The sequence below is a fragment of the Heptranchias perlo genome, unplaced genomic scaffold (genome assembly GCF_035084215.1).
Source record: "Heptranchias perlo isolate sHepPer1 unplaced genomic scaffold, sHepPer1.hap1 HAP1_SCAFFOLD_43, whole genome shotgun sequence".
Classification (NCBI taxonomy): Eukaryota; Metazoa; Chordata; class Chondrichthyes; order Hexanchiformes; family Hexanchidae; genus Heptranchias; species Heptranchias perlo.
The window spans coordinates 5069249-5083134 of record NW_027139442.1 but is presented as its reverse complement, the minus strand read 5'-3'; the positions used below and the strand labels follow the sequence as shown (position 1 = coordinate 5083134).

The 13886-nt window shown below is 44.9% G+C and overlaps 1 pseudogene; it reads right to left on the bottom strand.

The window, feature by feature from the left end:
- The window catches only part of LOC137312388 (zinc finger protein 850-like), a 568085-nt pseudogene that overhangs the window by 137122 nt on the left and 417077 nt on the right, over nucleotides 1–13886 (bottom strand).

Below are 13886 nucleotides of genomic sequence, written 5' to 3'. Positions count from 1 at the left end.
CTGTCAACATCCTCCTGAAATTTGTTACTACCCTCCACGTTGTTTACTACATTTCAGAGTTTAGTGTCGTCTGCAAACTTTGAAATTACACCCTCTATACCCAATTCCATGTCATTAATATTTATCAGAAAGAGCAATGGTCCTAATACTGACCCATGGGGAACACCACTGTATACTTCGCTCCAGTCTGAAAAACAACCATTCACCACTACTCTCTGCTTTCTGTCCCTTGGCCAATTTTGTATCCACACTGCAACTGTCCTTTAATCCCATGGACTTTAATTTTGCTAACAAGTCTATTATGTGGTACTTTATCGAATGCCTTTCGAAAGTCAAATTACACAAAAACAATTGCACTGCCCTCATTAACCCTCTCCGTTATTTATCAAATAACTCAATCATGTTAGTCAAACACGATTTTCCTTCAACACATTCTGCTGACTTTCTTTTATTAGTCCATACTTTTCCAAGTGCCAATTTATTTTGTTCCGGATTCTTGTGTCTGAAAGATTCCCCACCGTCGCCGTTAGGCTGACTGGCCTGTACTTGGCGGGTTTGTCCCTTTTTTGAAAAGGGTTGTAACATTCGCAAACCTCCAGTCCTCTGACTCCATCCCCATATCTAAGGAGGATTGGAAGATTGTGGCCCAAGCCTCCGCAATTGCCACCCTTACTTCCCTCAGTAACCAAGGATGTATCCGGTCAGGACTGATTAACTTTTCTTCTTTGAGTACTGTCAATCGTTTAAATACCTCCTCTTTATCTACTTTTATCCAATATCGCTATCGCTCCTCCTTTACTGCTACAATGGCAGCATCCTCTTCTCCAGTAAAGATGGTTGCGAAGTATTCATTTAGTGCCTCAGCCATGCCCTCTACCTCCACAATAAGTTTTCTATTTTTTTGCCCTTAGTCTCTCCAACGCTTCCTTTCACTACCCTTTTACTATTTATATGTTTATACAAGACTTTATGTTAGCCACTAATCAATTCCCAAACTCACTCTTTGCCCCTCTTATTGCCTTCTTTAGATCTCTTCTGTAATTTCTGTATTCAGTCTGGTTCCTTACTTTATTATGACATTTACATTCATCATAACCCTCCTTTTTCTGTTTTATTTTAAACTCTATATCCTTAGTCATCCAGGGAGCTCCAGTTTTGGATGCCTTTTCTTTCCCCCTCGTAGGAATGTTTCTACTTCGTTCCTGAACCGACTCCTCCTTGAAGGCCTCCCATTGTTAAATTACTGTTTTGCCGATCAATCTTTGTTTCCAATCCACCTGGAATCCCTTTTTTAAATCACTGAAATTAGCCCTCCTCCGGTTAAGCATTGTCAAATTTGAATGTTCCTTGTCCTTTTTCCATAACTATTCTAAACCTAATGATATTATGATCACTGTTCCCCAAATGCTCCCCCAGTGAAACATACTCCACCTGCCCATTTAATTCTCCAGATCTTGCACTTTTGGGCTGGAAACATACCGTTCCAGAAAGTTCTCTTGAGCACATTTCAGGAATTCCACCCCCATTCGCCCTTTACACTCTTACTGTCGCAGTCTATTTTGCGATAATTGTAATCCCCCATTATCACTACTCTTTAGTTCTTGCATCTTTCTGTAATTTGCCTGCAAATGTTCTCCTATATCTCCTTCCCACTATTTGGTGGCCTAAAGTATACACCCAGTTGCGTAAATAGCTCCTCTGCTATTCCTTAATTTTAAACAAATAGATTTTGTCTTTCACCCCGAAACTACATCACACCTTTCCAGTCCTCTAATAGTTTCTTTGATCAATACTGCCCCCACCCCACTTCTTTCTTTCCTCCTCTATCGTTCCTGAATACTTTCTTGCAGGAATATTATCCTCCCCTTCTTTGAAGCACGTCTCTGTTATTGCCACTATATCATAGTCTCATGTGGCGACTTGAGCCTGCAGCTCACCAACTTTATTTACAACGCTACGTGTGTTTATTTTATTTATTCGTTCATGGGATGTGGGCGTCGCTGGCGAGGCCGGCTTTTATTGCCCATCCCTAATTGCCCTTGAGAAGGTGGTGGTGAGCCGCCTTCTTGAAACGCTGCAGTCCGTGTGGTGAAGGTTCTCCCACAATGCTGTTAGGAAGGGAGTTCCACGATTTCGACCCAGCGACGATGAAGGAACGGCGATATATTTCCAAGTCGGGATGGTGTGTGACTTGTGGGGGAACTTTCAGGTGGTATTGATCCTATGTGCCTGCTGCTCTTGTCTTTCTAGGTGGTCGAGGTCGCATGTTTGGGAGGTGCTGTCGAAGAAGCCTTGGCGAGTTGCTGCAGTGCATCCTGTGGATGGTACACCAGCAGCCACTGTGCGACTGTGGTGGAGGGAATGAATGTTTCGGGGGGTGCATGGGTTGCCAATCATACGGGCTGCTTTGTCCAGGATGGTGTCGAGCTTCTTGAGTGTTGCTGGAGCTGCACTCATCCAGGCAAGTGGAGATCTTGACTTGTGCCTTGTAGATGGTGGAAAGGCTTTGGGGAGTCAGGAGGTGAGTCACTCGCCGCAGAATACCCAGCCTCAAACCTGTTCTTGTAGCCACAGTGTTTATGTGGCTGGTCCAGTTCAGTTTCTGGTCAACGGTGACGCCAAGGATGTTGATAATGGCGGATTCGGCGATGGCAATGCCTTTGAATGTCAAGGGGATGGGGTTGGAGTCTCTATTGTTGGAGATGGTCATTGCCTGGCACTTGTCTGGCGCGAATGTTACTTGCCACTTATCAGCCCAAGCCTGGATGTTGTCCAGGTCTTGCTGCATATGGGCTCGGACTGCTTCATTATTTGAGGGGTTCCGAATGGAACTGAACACTGTACAATCATCAGTGAACATCCCCATTTCTGACCTTATGATGGAGGGAAGGTCATTGATGAAGCAGCTGAAGATGGTTGAGCCGAGGCCACAGCCCTGAGGAACTCCTGCAGCAATGTCCTGGGGCTGAGATGATTGGCCTCCAACAACCACTAACATCTTCCTTTGTGCGAGGTATGACTGCAGCCACTGGAGAGTTTCCCCCATGATTCCCATTGACTTCAATTTTACTAGGGCTCCTTGGTGCCACACTCGGTCAAACGCTGCCTTGATGTCAAGGGCAGTCAGTCTCACCTCACCTCTGGAATTCAGCTCTTTTGTCCGTGTTTGGGCCAAGGCTGTAATGAGGTCTGGAGCCGAGTGGCCTGGTGGAACCCAAACTGAGCATGGGTGAGCAGGTTATTGGTGAGTAAGTGCCGCTTGATAGCACTGTCAACGACACACTTCATCACTTTGCTGAAGATTGAGAGTAGACTGATGGGACGGTAATTGACCGCATTGGATTTGTCCTGCTTTTTGTGGACAGGACATACCTCGGCAATTTTCCACATTGTGGGGTACATGCCAGTGTTGCAGCTGTACTGGAACAGCTTGGCTGGAGGCGCAGCTAGTTCTGGAGCACAAGACTTCAGCGCTACAGCTGTGATGTCGTCTGGGCCCATAGCATTTGCTGCATCCAGTGAACTCAGCCGTTTCTTGATATCATTTGGAGTGAATTGAATTGGCTGAAGACTGGCTTCTCTAATGGTGTGGATATCGGGAGGAGGCCGAGATGGATCATCTACTCGGCACTTCTGGCTGAAGACGGTTGCAAACGCTTCAGCCTTATCTTTTGCACTCACGTGCTGGATTCTGCCATCATTGAGGATGGGGATGTTTGCAGATCCTCCTCTCCCGTCAGTTGTTTAATTGTCCACCACCATTCACGACTGGATGTGGCAGGACTGCAGAGCTTTGATCTGATCCGTTGGTTGTGGAATCGCTTAGCTCTGTCTATAGCATGTTGTTTCCGCTGTTCAGCATGTATGTAGTCCTGAGTTGTAGCTTCACCAGGTTGGCACCTCATTTTTAGGTACGCCTGGTGCTGCTCCTGGCATGCCCGTTTACACCCTTCATTGAACCAGGATTGATCCCCGAGCTTGTTGGTAATGGTAGAGTGAGGAATATGCCGGGCCATGAGGTTACAGATTGTGCTGGAATACAATTCTGCTGCTGCTGATGGCCCACAGTGCCTCATGTGTGCCCAGTTTTGAGCTGCTAGATCTGTTCTGAATCTATCCCATTTAACACGGTGGTAGTGCCACACAACACGTTGGATGGTGTCCTCAGTGCGAACACGGGACTTCGTCTCCACGAGGACTTTGCGGTGGTCACTCCAGCAATACTGTCATGGACAGATGCATTTGCCACAGGTAGTTTGGTGAGGACGAGGTCAAGTAGGTTTTTCCCTCGTGTTGGTTCGCTCACCACCTGCCCCAGGCCTAATCTGGCAGCTATTTCCTTCACGACTCGGCCATCTCAGTCAGTAGTGGTGCTACCCAGCCACCCTTGGTGATGGACATTGATGTCCCCCACCCAGAGTAAATTCTGTGCCCTTGCTACCCTCAGTGCTTCCTCCAAATGGTGCTCAACATGGAGGAGGACTGATTCATTAGCTGAGGGAGGGCGGTAGGTGGTAATCAGCAGGAGGTTTCCTTGCCCATGTTTGACCTGATGCCATGAGATTTCATGGGGTCCAGAGTCAATATTGAGGACTCCCAGGGCCACTCCATGCTTGGATTCCAGTTGAAGGAGCTGTCCTCGAACGAGTGTTGCCGAATGGCACATTCCAAGGTCCAGGAGTATGTTCTGAGGGACGCACTGAAGTGAGGTGCTGCCTGCGTAAAGGTTCTTTGAGGAAAGGCGACCATGTAAGGCCATTTCACTTTGTATGGTACAGAATGTATTAGAAGAGATGTACTGTGTGTTGAATTGTAATAATGAGGTCTTAGTTTGCACGATCTGTATTGTATTGTTTGAACGGTGATTGTGACATTTTCATTGAAATGCGTGTATCCTTAAATTTTATGAAATAAAACATATTTTCAAATTTTATTAAAATCTTGTGGCACAAATAGACCAATCACTATAAGTAGCGACGCAGGTTGACAAAATAGCGAGTCAAGCACTGGGGTACAATTCTGGAGGGATAGAATTGATAAACAAAGAAGTTATGTTCGACTTGTGTGGAGCTTTCGTTCGGCCACACTTGGATTATTGTGCACAGTCTAGTCTCCATATTATAGAAATGATATACAGGGATTGGAGAGGGTGCAGAAAAGATTCACAAGGATGATACCAGAAGTGATGGGATATCCTTATCAGGAAAGGCTGAACAGGCTGGCACTCTTTTCTTTTGAAAAGAGAAGGCTGAGGGGTGACCTCATAGAGGTCTTTAAGATAATGATAGAATTTGGTAGGGTAGATGCAGAGAAAATGCTTCCACTTGGGAGGGAGTAAAAAATTAGAGGGAATAAATATAAGACTGTCACTAATAAATCCAATACGGAATTCAGGTGAAACTTCTTTACCGAATGAGTGGTGAGAATGTGCAATGCGCTACCACAAGGAGTAGTTGAGGGAAATAACGTAGATGTATTTAAGGGGAAGCTAGATAAGCACAAGAGGCATAATGGAACATCATATCCTGATAGGGTTAGATGGATTAGGGAGGGAGGAAGCTTGTATGGAGCATACATGCTGGCATAAACAAGTTGGTCCGAATGGCCTGTTTCTGTGCTGTAGTTTCGAAGTAACTCGATGGAACTCAAAGTAATATTTTGGGTGTGGTGGAAGAGCAGAGTGACTTGGGGGCGCATATTCACAAATCTTTGAATGTGGCAGGGCAAGTTGATAAGGTGGTTAAGCCAGCGGATGGGATACACGGGTTTTTAAATGGGGCATTGAATACACAAATAGGGAAGTCATGTTAAACCTTTACAAAGACTGGTTAGGCCTCAGCTGGAGTATTGTGTACAACACTGGGCACCACACTTTAAGAAGGATGTCAAGGCCTTGGAGAGGGTACACTGGAGATTTACCAGGGTGATACAAGGGATGAGGGACTTCAGTTATGTGGAGAGATTGGAGAAGCTGGGCTTGTTCTCCTTAGAACAGAAAAGGTTAAGGGGAGATCAAAAAGAGGTGATCAAAATAATGAGGCGTTTTTATAGAGCAAATAGGGGTAACTGTTTACTCTGGCAATTGGATTGATAACCAGAGGTCATAGGTTTACAATAATTGGCAAAACAACTAGAGGGGAAATAAGGAGAACATTTTTCACACAGAGTGTTGTTAAGCACTGCCTGAAAGGATGGTATCTCTTTTAGAGGCTGGCTTCGTGTCAACATTCATATTTTCACTGGGAAACTGCAGGAACAGATTGAAACGGGTCTGCTTGTGTCCCTGGATTCAATGTATAATTTGGAGAAATCTATAAAATTTATAATTGAATCGGTAAAAGTGAACATGGTCAATACAATTATATGAAAACTGTAAATGAAGCCGCTCATTTTTGTTGGATCAGTCCTTTCTGAGCACAGCTTTTAACTTTATTCCTGAGAGAGGTCTCATTAAGACAAGGTTCTGAACTTTGAGAAGTTTGTGATATATCCACGTCATCATTTACATCGGAGTCAAAGCTGCAGATGTAATGTGTTTGTTCAAATGACTGTAACTAATAGCAATGATCAGGGATATAACCGTGTCAGTGGAGATTTACCCTCTGTATAAATCAGGGATCGCTGTAATGAATCCACACAGACTGCCTGCCGGAGCTGTTGTTTCCAGGCCAACAGAAATCATTGCTTCTCACAGAAATGGGATATTCAGTAATGTATCAGATAGAATGTATTTATTATCCAGTTCTCGCAGCCGTTGGAGTTCCAGGTAAGCCAATAACTCAGCTGTTCAAGGTGTAAATCGGTATTAACTCTGCTGCTGTACTTGGCACTCTATTTTCTCCGGTCATGTATTGCACAGTGGACTGTTCTGTCCTAAGTCTCTGCTCTTTTGGTCTTGTAGCATCTGCATTACATGCATTACGATCTTTTATATCCAACCGTGGCATTGTTACTGGATTATTCTCTGTACTTAACGTATTAGACTCAGGTGTCTGGGCTAGGAGTTGGTATCAGACCATCAGGAGCTGTTAACAGTTTCATTTTGTGGAAGTAACCTGTCCTTATATATTTTTTCATCATTGTGTTTTCAGTGATTGATAATGAGACAGCTCACCATCTCAGTGTTACAAGGAGGCAGCGCAATGTCCTCCCTCCACAATAACATGGTTCAGTTTAACTGGGATTTCAATGTATTTATTGGTTATCACAGTTATGAAATGTTATTTCATTCTGTGTTTATGTGACGCCGCATCAGATGTCTGGTTACTGAACTGAGTTTGCTGCTGATTCTTTCACATCTCATTCTCTGATACACTGTGGATGAATTCACTGTAAAATGCAATGTTTTGAGGTCATGTTGCACTTCATGTGTTGAAATCATGAGCATTTCTATTTATCTGTAGATTATAAGCAGCAGCGGTGATGTTGGCGCTCTGTTAATTGAACAATGCCGCCATCTAACGCTGTGCTTTGTAATTACAGAGTAATGAATTTCAAATATTGTGAGGTTTGTCTGGAAGAGGCATTCGATTCTCTTTATTCCATGCATTATAGAAGAAGTGAACATTGTCGGTGAACTGGTGGAACCTTGGATGATCTATAGAAACACAGAGGCTTCACCATTTAACAAACTGACACTGAGAATAGAATCGTTGGAACACGGGGCTGGTGAAGAGAAAACAGTCGCAGGATGTAAGGATTTACTAGGAAATGAAAGGGGGCAATGAGAAAGAGTAGAGACAGTGCGGAGAGATAGAGTGCAGCGATACAGAACGCGACTGAGAAGGAAAACGAGAGGGACGGTGAGAAGGAAAGAGAGGAAGAGATGGACAGAGAGAGAGAAATGCACTCACGGAGAACGAGAGAGGGGAGAGAGAGAGAGAGCAGCAGCGGTGTGAATAATTCATCGGAATGAACTGCTGAAACTTCCAGTACAATTATGAAAATGAAATGTGACTTGAAGGTGTTATTAGGATGTTGTCAGATTGTGAGAGTTTTATTGTACTCTCTCCGGGTGTGTTTATCACTATCAGCTCCTCAGTCTGTTTATGTGAACGTTCCTTTTACTTGTTTACTGATTGAATACATAAATATAATTGAAATGTATTTAAAGAATAGGATCATTGATTTCTTTATCGCATTGAATTATGGGGATATTTTATTCCAGAAGCAATGTGTCAGTTTTATTCAATAAAGAACGAGGCGAATTCAATGATTGTATTTTAATGTAATTTTAGTTGAATGTGTAAAGAAAATTTATTGAACACATTATGTAAACAACAAGCGGTTCATTGACAACAATAGCCACATAAATTAATGGCTGAATTCATGAATTGGATTGTGTGAGCTGGACCTATAGACTAGATTTCCTCTAACACTCTGCTGCAGTCTCTCCCTGTGAATCCCAGCCTCTCCTCCCACGGCATCGAATCCTCTGTCTCCTCATCCGTTCCATCAGTTCATTCGCTTTCCCAAACTATCTGCTACTGATTCCCCTCCAGCTCATACATGCCCTTTTCCTTGGTCTTCCTCCCAAACGCACTCCCTCGCTCGGGCTCCAGCTGCCTCTTATAATCCAATACGAAGCCTCAAACTCACCCCCACGGATCTCGGTCTTTCCCGTTTTGTGCCAGCCCCAGTCGGCTCTCTCCACCCAGAGGAACAAACCACCCCCTGTCCCCTCACCTTCTCGTCCCTCGCTCACTTTACCGTCCATCTGGAGCCCAAATCCGGATTTAACCTGTTGGAATCCCGGTGTTTCTCTCCCTCCTCTCTTCCCCACCGGCACTGCCCCATCCCTCGGCCCTTCCAGTGGATCTGGTTCTCACTTTATTCACTTTCTGTATCAATTTCCCAATTCATTATTGATAATTGTGTTTGAAAACATTTCCCTGTCCGACAGCTCTGCCCAGGTCAATGAATCAGTTTCCACCGTTTGATGCAGCAACAAAGCTGAAAATTTCACCCCAGATCCTGTCAAACTGCTGCTTTGTCTCCAGGTCTGATCAGCAATGTCTCTCCTTCCGTTTCTCTCTCTTACAGTTAACTTGGTGGCGATTCTGATCCTGTCCCGAGGAAAGTGCGGACTCTCCAAATGTATCACTCGCTACCTCGTTGGAATGGCGGCGGCCGATCTCCTGGTCGTTATCACTGATGTCATAATATGGCGCATTGCTGATATTTATTTCCCAGTTTCATTCTTGACCATTACCCCCGTGTGCCGTCTCATTCTCAACCTGAGTTTAGCAGCTACAGTGGCCTCTGTCTGGTTCACAGTGGTTTTCACCTTTGATCGATTTGTGGCTATTTGTTGTCAGAAGCTGAAAACAAAATATTGCACCGAGAAAACGGCGGCTGTTGTTATCGGGGTGGTGAGTGCGCTGAGCTGTTTACAAAACATTCCCTGGTACTTTGTAATTGATCCGGAATATATAATGGACAATGTACACCGGGGTTGTGTCGTCAAACCGACCATTTTAACTTCACCCGCTTGGGCAGCTTTTGACTTGTTTTATCTTGTGTTAATGCCTTGTCTCCCATTCATTCTGATTTTGCTGTTCAATGTTCTCACCACCAGGCACATTTTAGCGACCAGTAGAGTCCGCAGGGGACTCCGGGGCCGCAGCAATGGAGAGAATCACAAGGATCCAGATATGGAGAACCGAAGGAAATCCATTATTTTACTCTTCTCTATATCAGGCAGTTTTATATTGTTATGGAGCGCAGAAGTTTTTTATTTTATATCTCTGCGTACTACAAACGCCCAGTCCTATACGGCCAGTGACATTGAGTCAGCCGGATTCATGCTTCAACTTCTCAGTTCCTGCACCAACACGTGTATTTATGCTGTGACCCAGATTAAATTCAGAGCGGAGCTGAAGAACGGGGTGAAATACCCACTGAATCTAATTGTTACATTTTTTAAAATGTAGAAACATCTGAATACATTTCCTCAAAAATTAAAGTCCATTAGAGTAGATTTTCACGTTTGTCGGTGGTGCAAGACGGGCGGTAGACAATCGGGCGCCCGTTATTCACCACGCCTGATTTTAATATCCATTGACATCAATGAGTTCACTAAAGTAACTGATATCAATCTAATACTTCACATAAATTTGGAAATACCAGACAGAAATTTTAATTTGTCAAACAAATGCGGTGCTGTGAAATGATACAAGATGTGATTCTAACATGAAATGGTTTGCTGTTATTAGTCTGGAAATAATATGATTTCAATATTAAATGTTTAATCCTGAAAATGTAATAATGGAATCGTAGTGTGTACGATCTGTTTGTATTGTTTTGAATTGTAACTGTGATATTTACATTGAACTGTATGTATCCATAAATTTTATGAAATGAAGTATAGTTTGAAATATAAAAAAAAGCTCCTGCCTCACCTTGTCTGTCATTAATGGACAGTGAAGAGAGTAAATAAAATCGGACAGTGAAGATGTGGGGAATTATACAAAGAGCATCTATTGCAGGCACCAGGTGAGAAATAGGAGTATTTTCTTAATGGTGAGAAACTAGGGACTGTGGAGGAGCAAATGGGTTTGGGTGTCCACGTGCACCAAGCACAAAAAGCTAGTGCACATGTACCAAAATAATTTTTAATATCCCAATTTCTAGGCTGTCATATCCCAAGGTACCGCTCTGAACTTAGCCAACTCTTTGGAATTTGCTGCTACAATCAGGCCCCACTGCCTCCCTCGCTGGTCCATTCAATACAGCCAGAACCTTCTGCATTAAAAAAGTTACATTCAAACATTCTGCTCATCCTGTGCCCCAGGCAGAGAAGACTAATAGTGGCAGGAGGAACCAGACCATCAGCTTTATGTGATTTTGGATTTGTCCGTTTTTAATTCAGATTAATGTATTTGCAATTTTTTCTCATTTATTGTACATTTCCATTTTTAATTAATTCTTGCAGATTTTGCATGTTTGAACAAATTCGACAAACCCAGTGCGCAGTGAGTGCTGACTCCGGGCCCTTTGATTGACAGCTCTCATCAACACCCCCCACCCCCCGGCACTCCTCCTGAGCTGACTCCTGCCATCACATGACACGCCGCAGCGTCACTCCCCTTTCCGCTTAGCGTCACGACGCGGACATTCCGCCCCCACCCAAGGGATGTCGCGCATGCGCCGCGCGGTTCCTGTGCAGCATTCGGTTCGCAAAACGTCGGCGCCGGGGGTAGGAAGATGACGGCCTTGGGCCGGTGGGCGTGGCCGAGCCGACAGAGAGAGGGGCCGCACCCGGGAGTGGCATGAGAGGGGAGAGCGGTGGGGGGTGGGCGAGGCGGGGACAGTTACTCGGGGCGTCCCGCGAATCTGCACTTTGGCAGCGCCCGGTGTCGAGCTGGGCTCTGGGGGGAGTCACTCTGCCGCCTCCAAGTCAAACGGGCCCTGGGCCGGAGCCCAAAAGGGAGCGAGAATCAAACAGCACAGAAAGAGGCCGCTCGGCCCATCGCGCCTGTGCCTCCTCTGTGAAAGAGGCCGCTCGGCCTATCGCGTCTGTGCCTGCTCTGTGAAAGAGGCCGCTCGGCCCATCGCGCCCATGCCGGCTCTGTGAAGGAGCGATCCGATTAGTCCCACTCCCCTGCTCTTTCCCCACAGTCCCGCAAATTTCCCCCTTCAAGGTTTGACCCGATTCCCTTTTGAAAGTTATTATTGAATCTGCTCCCACCGCCCTTTCAGGCAGTGAATTCCAGATCAGAGCAACTCTCTGCCTGAAAACATTCTCCTCATCTCCCTCTGGCTCTTTTCCCAATTCCCTTCAATCTGTGTCCTCTGGTTACCGACCCTCCCGCCAATGGCAACAGTTTCTCCCCATCGACTCCATCCAAACCCCTCCTCAGTTTGAACCCCTCCATTAAATCTCCCCTTAACCGTCTCTGCTCTAAGGAGAACAATCCCAGCTTCTCCAGTCTCTCCAGGTAACTGAAGTCCTTCTTCCCCGGTACCATTCTCGTAAATCTCCACTTGAACCTTCTCTGCTCCAAAGAGAGTAATCCCAGCTTCTCTATTCTCTCCACATAATTATTTTTTATTAAGTGGGTTGTGCTGGGTATCTGGAACCTGTAATTCGGTGAGTAGAAAGCAGTGGGAGGATAAGTCTGCAGATTGATTTTGGGAGATGGAGAAGACGGCGATCGTGGATTCAGACACGGGAGGGAGGTGGTCTTTGAGACCGTCCGTGCTCTGTTGTAAGGTCTCTCTGTGTGAGTCTTGTTCCAGCCGTTCCCATTTTTACCAGTGACCTGACTGGCGGATTCTGCGACCTCGACTGCTGCTGTGACCCTGACTGTTCCCCCGTGGACATCAAAGCCTTCCGCACCTGTCTGCCGGGCAGTGAACCGTAAGTCTCTGTTATTGTGTTACTACACTTGCTCCCGGTCCGGCAAAGCCTCGATTTTAAGACTCTTATCCTTGTGTTCAAATCCCTCCATGGTCCTCGCACCCTCCCTATCGCTGTAACCTCCTGCAACCGATTTAATCTCGATGTGGAGATGCCGGTGATGGACTGGGGTTGACAATTGTAAACAATTTTACAACACCAAGTTATAGTCCAGCAATTTAAAATAAAATTGCTGGACTATAACTTGGTGTTGTAAAATTGTTTACGATTTAATCTCCACCGACAATCCCCATGTCACTTCACCCTATCATGGATTCTACCCCACCCATTTATCTCCTCCAACAGCACATGTACACTCTACGCACAATTATTGCTGGTACATTCAGTCCTGTTATACACACTGTCAGTACTGGGACACTCAGTTCTGTTATACACACTGTCAGTGTGGGACACTCAGTTCTGTTATACACCCTGTCAGTGCTGCGACACTCAGTCCTGTTATACACACTGTCAGTGCTGGAACACTCAGTCCTGTTGTACACACTGTCAGTTCTGGGACACTCAGTTCTGTTATTCACACAGTCATTGCTGGGACACTCAGTCCTGTTATACACACTATCAGTTCTGGGACACTCAGTTCTGTTATTCACACAGTCATTGCTGGGACACTCAGTCCTGTTATACACACTGTTAATGCTGGGATACTCCATCCTGTTATACACACATTCAGTGCTGGGACAATCAGTCCTGTTATACAGTCTGGGCTGGGACCGACAGTCCTTTTATACACACACTCAGCGCTGAAACACTCAGTCCTGTTACACAGTCAGTGCTGAAACATTCAGTCCTGTTAAACAAATACTCAGCGCTGAAACACTCAGTCCTGTTATACACAGTCATATAAATAAATAAGTGTAAAAAAAGAATGAAATCTCCAGGACCTGATGGTTTCCACCCCACGGTATTAAAGGAAACGGGTGGGGAAATTGTAGATGCATTAGTCATAATTTCCCATGGCTCTCCAGACTGAGGAATTGTGCTTTTGGACATGAAATTTGAAAATGTCACTACGTTATTTAAGAAAGGAGGGAGGGAGAAATCAAAAAAATATAGACCTGTCAGTTTAACGTCAGTTGTTGGGAAATTACTGAAATCTATCATCAGAGATAAATGAGCTGGTCAGAGAGAGTGAAGATGGATTGTGAAGGGCAGGTCATGTCTGAGTAATCTAGTTGAACTTTTTGAGCTCACTGACAAGGGGGACAGGGGATTGATTATGGATGTTGTCCACATGGACTTCCAGAAAGCATTTGATAAGGTTCAGCACAAGAGATGAATAAATAAAAATGCACAAAATTGAAAGTTGCTTTGTGACTTGGGTTGGAATTGGTTGGGTGTTCTGAGAAGAGAGTAGGGATAAAGGGAATGTTCTTTGATTGGCGGAATTTGATGAATCGTATCCCCAGGGATCTGTACTCAGTTTTTCACCATACAAAAAGTAATCACAGAATAATGGAATGTTTGC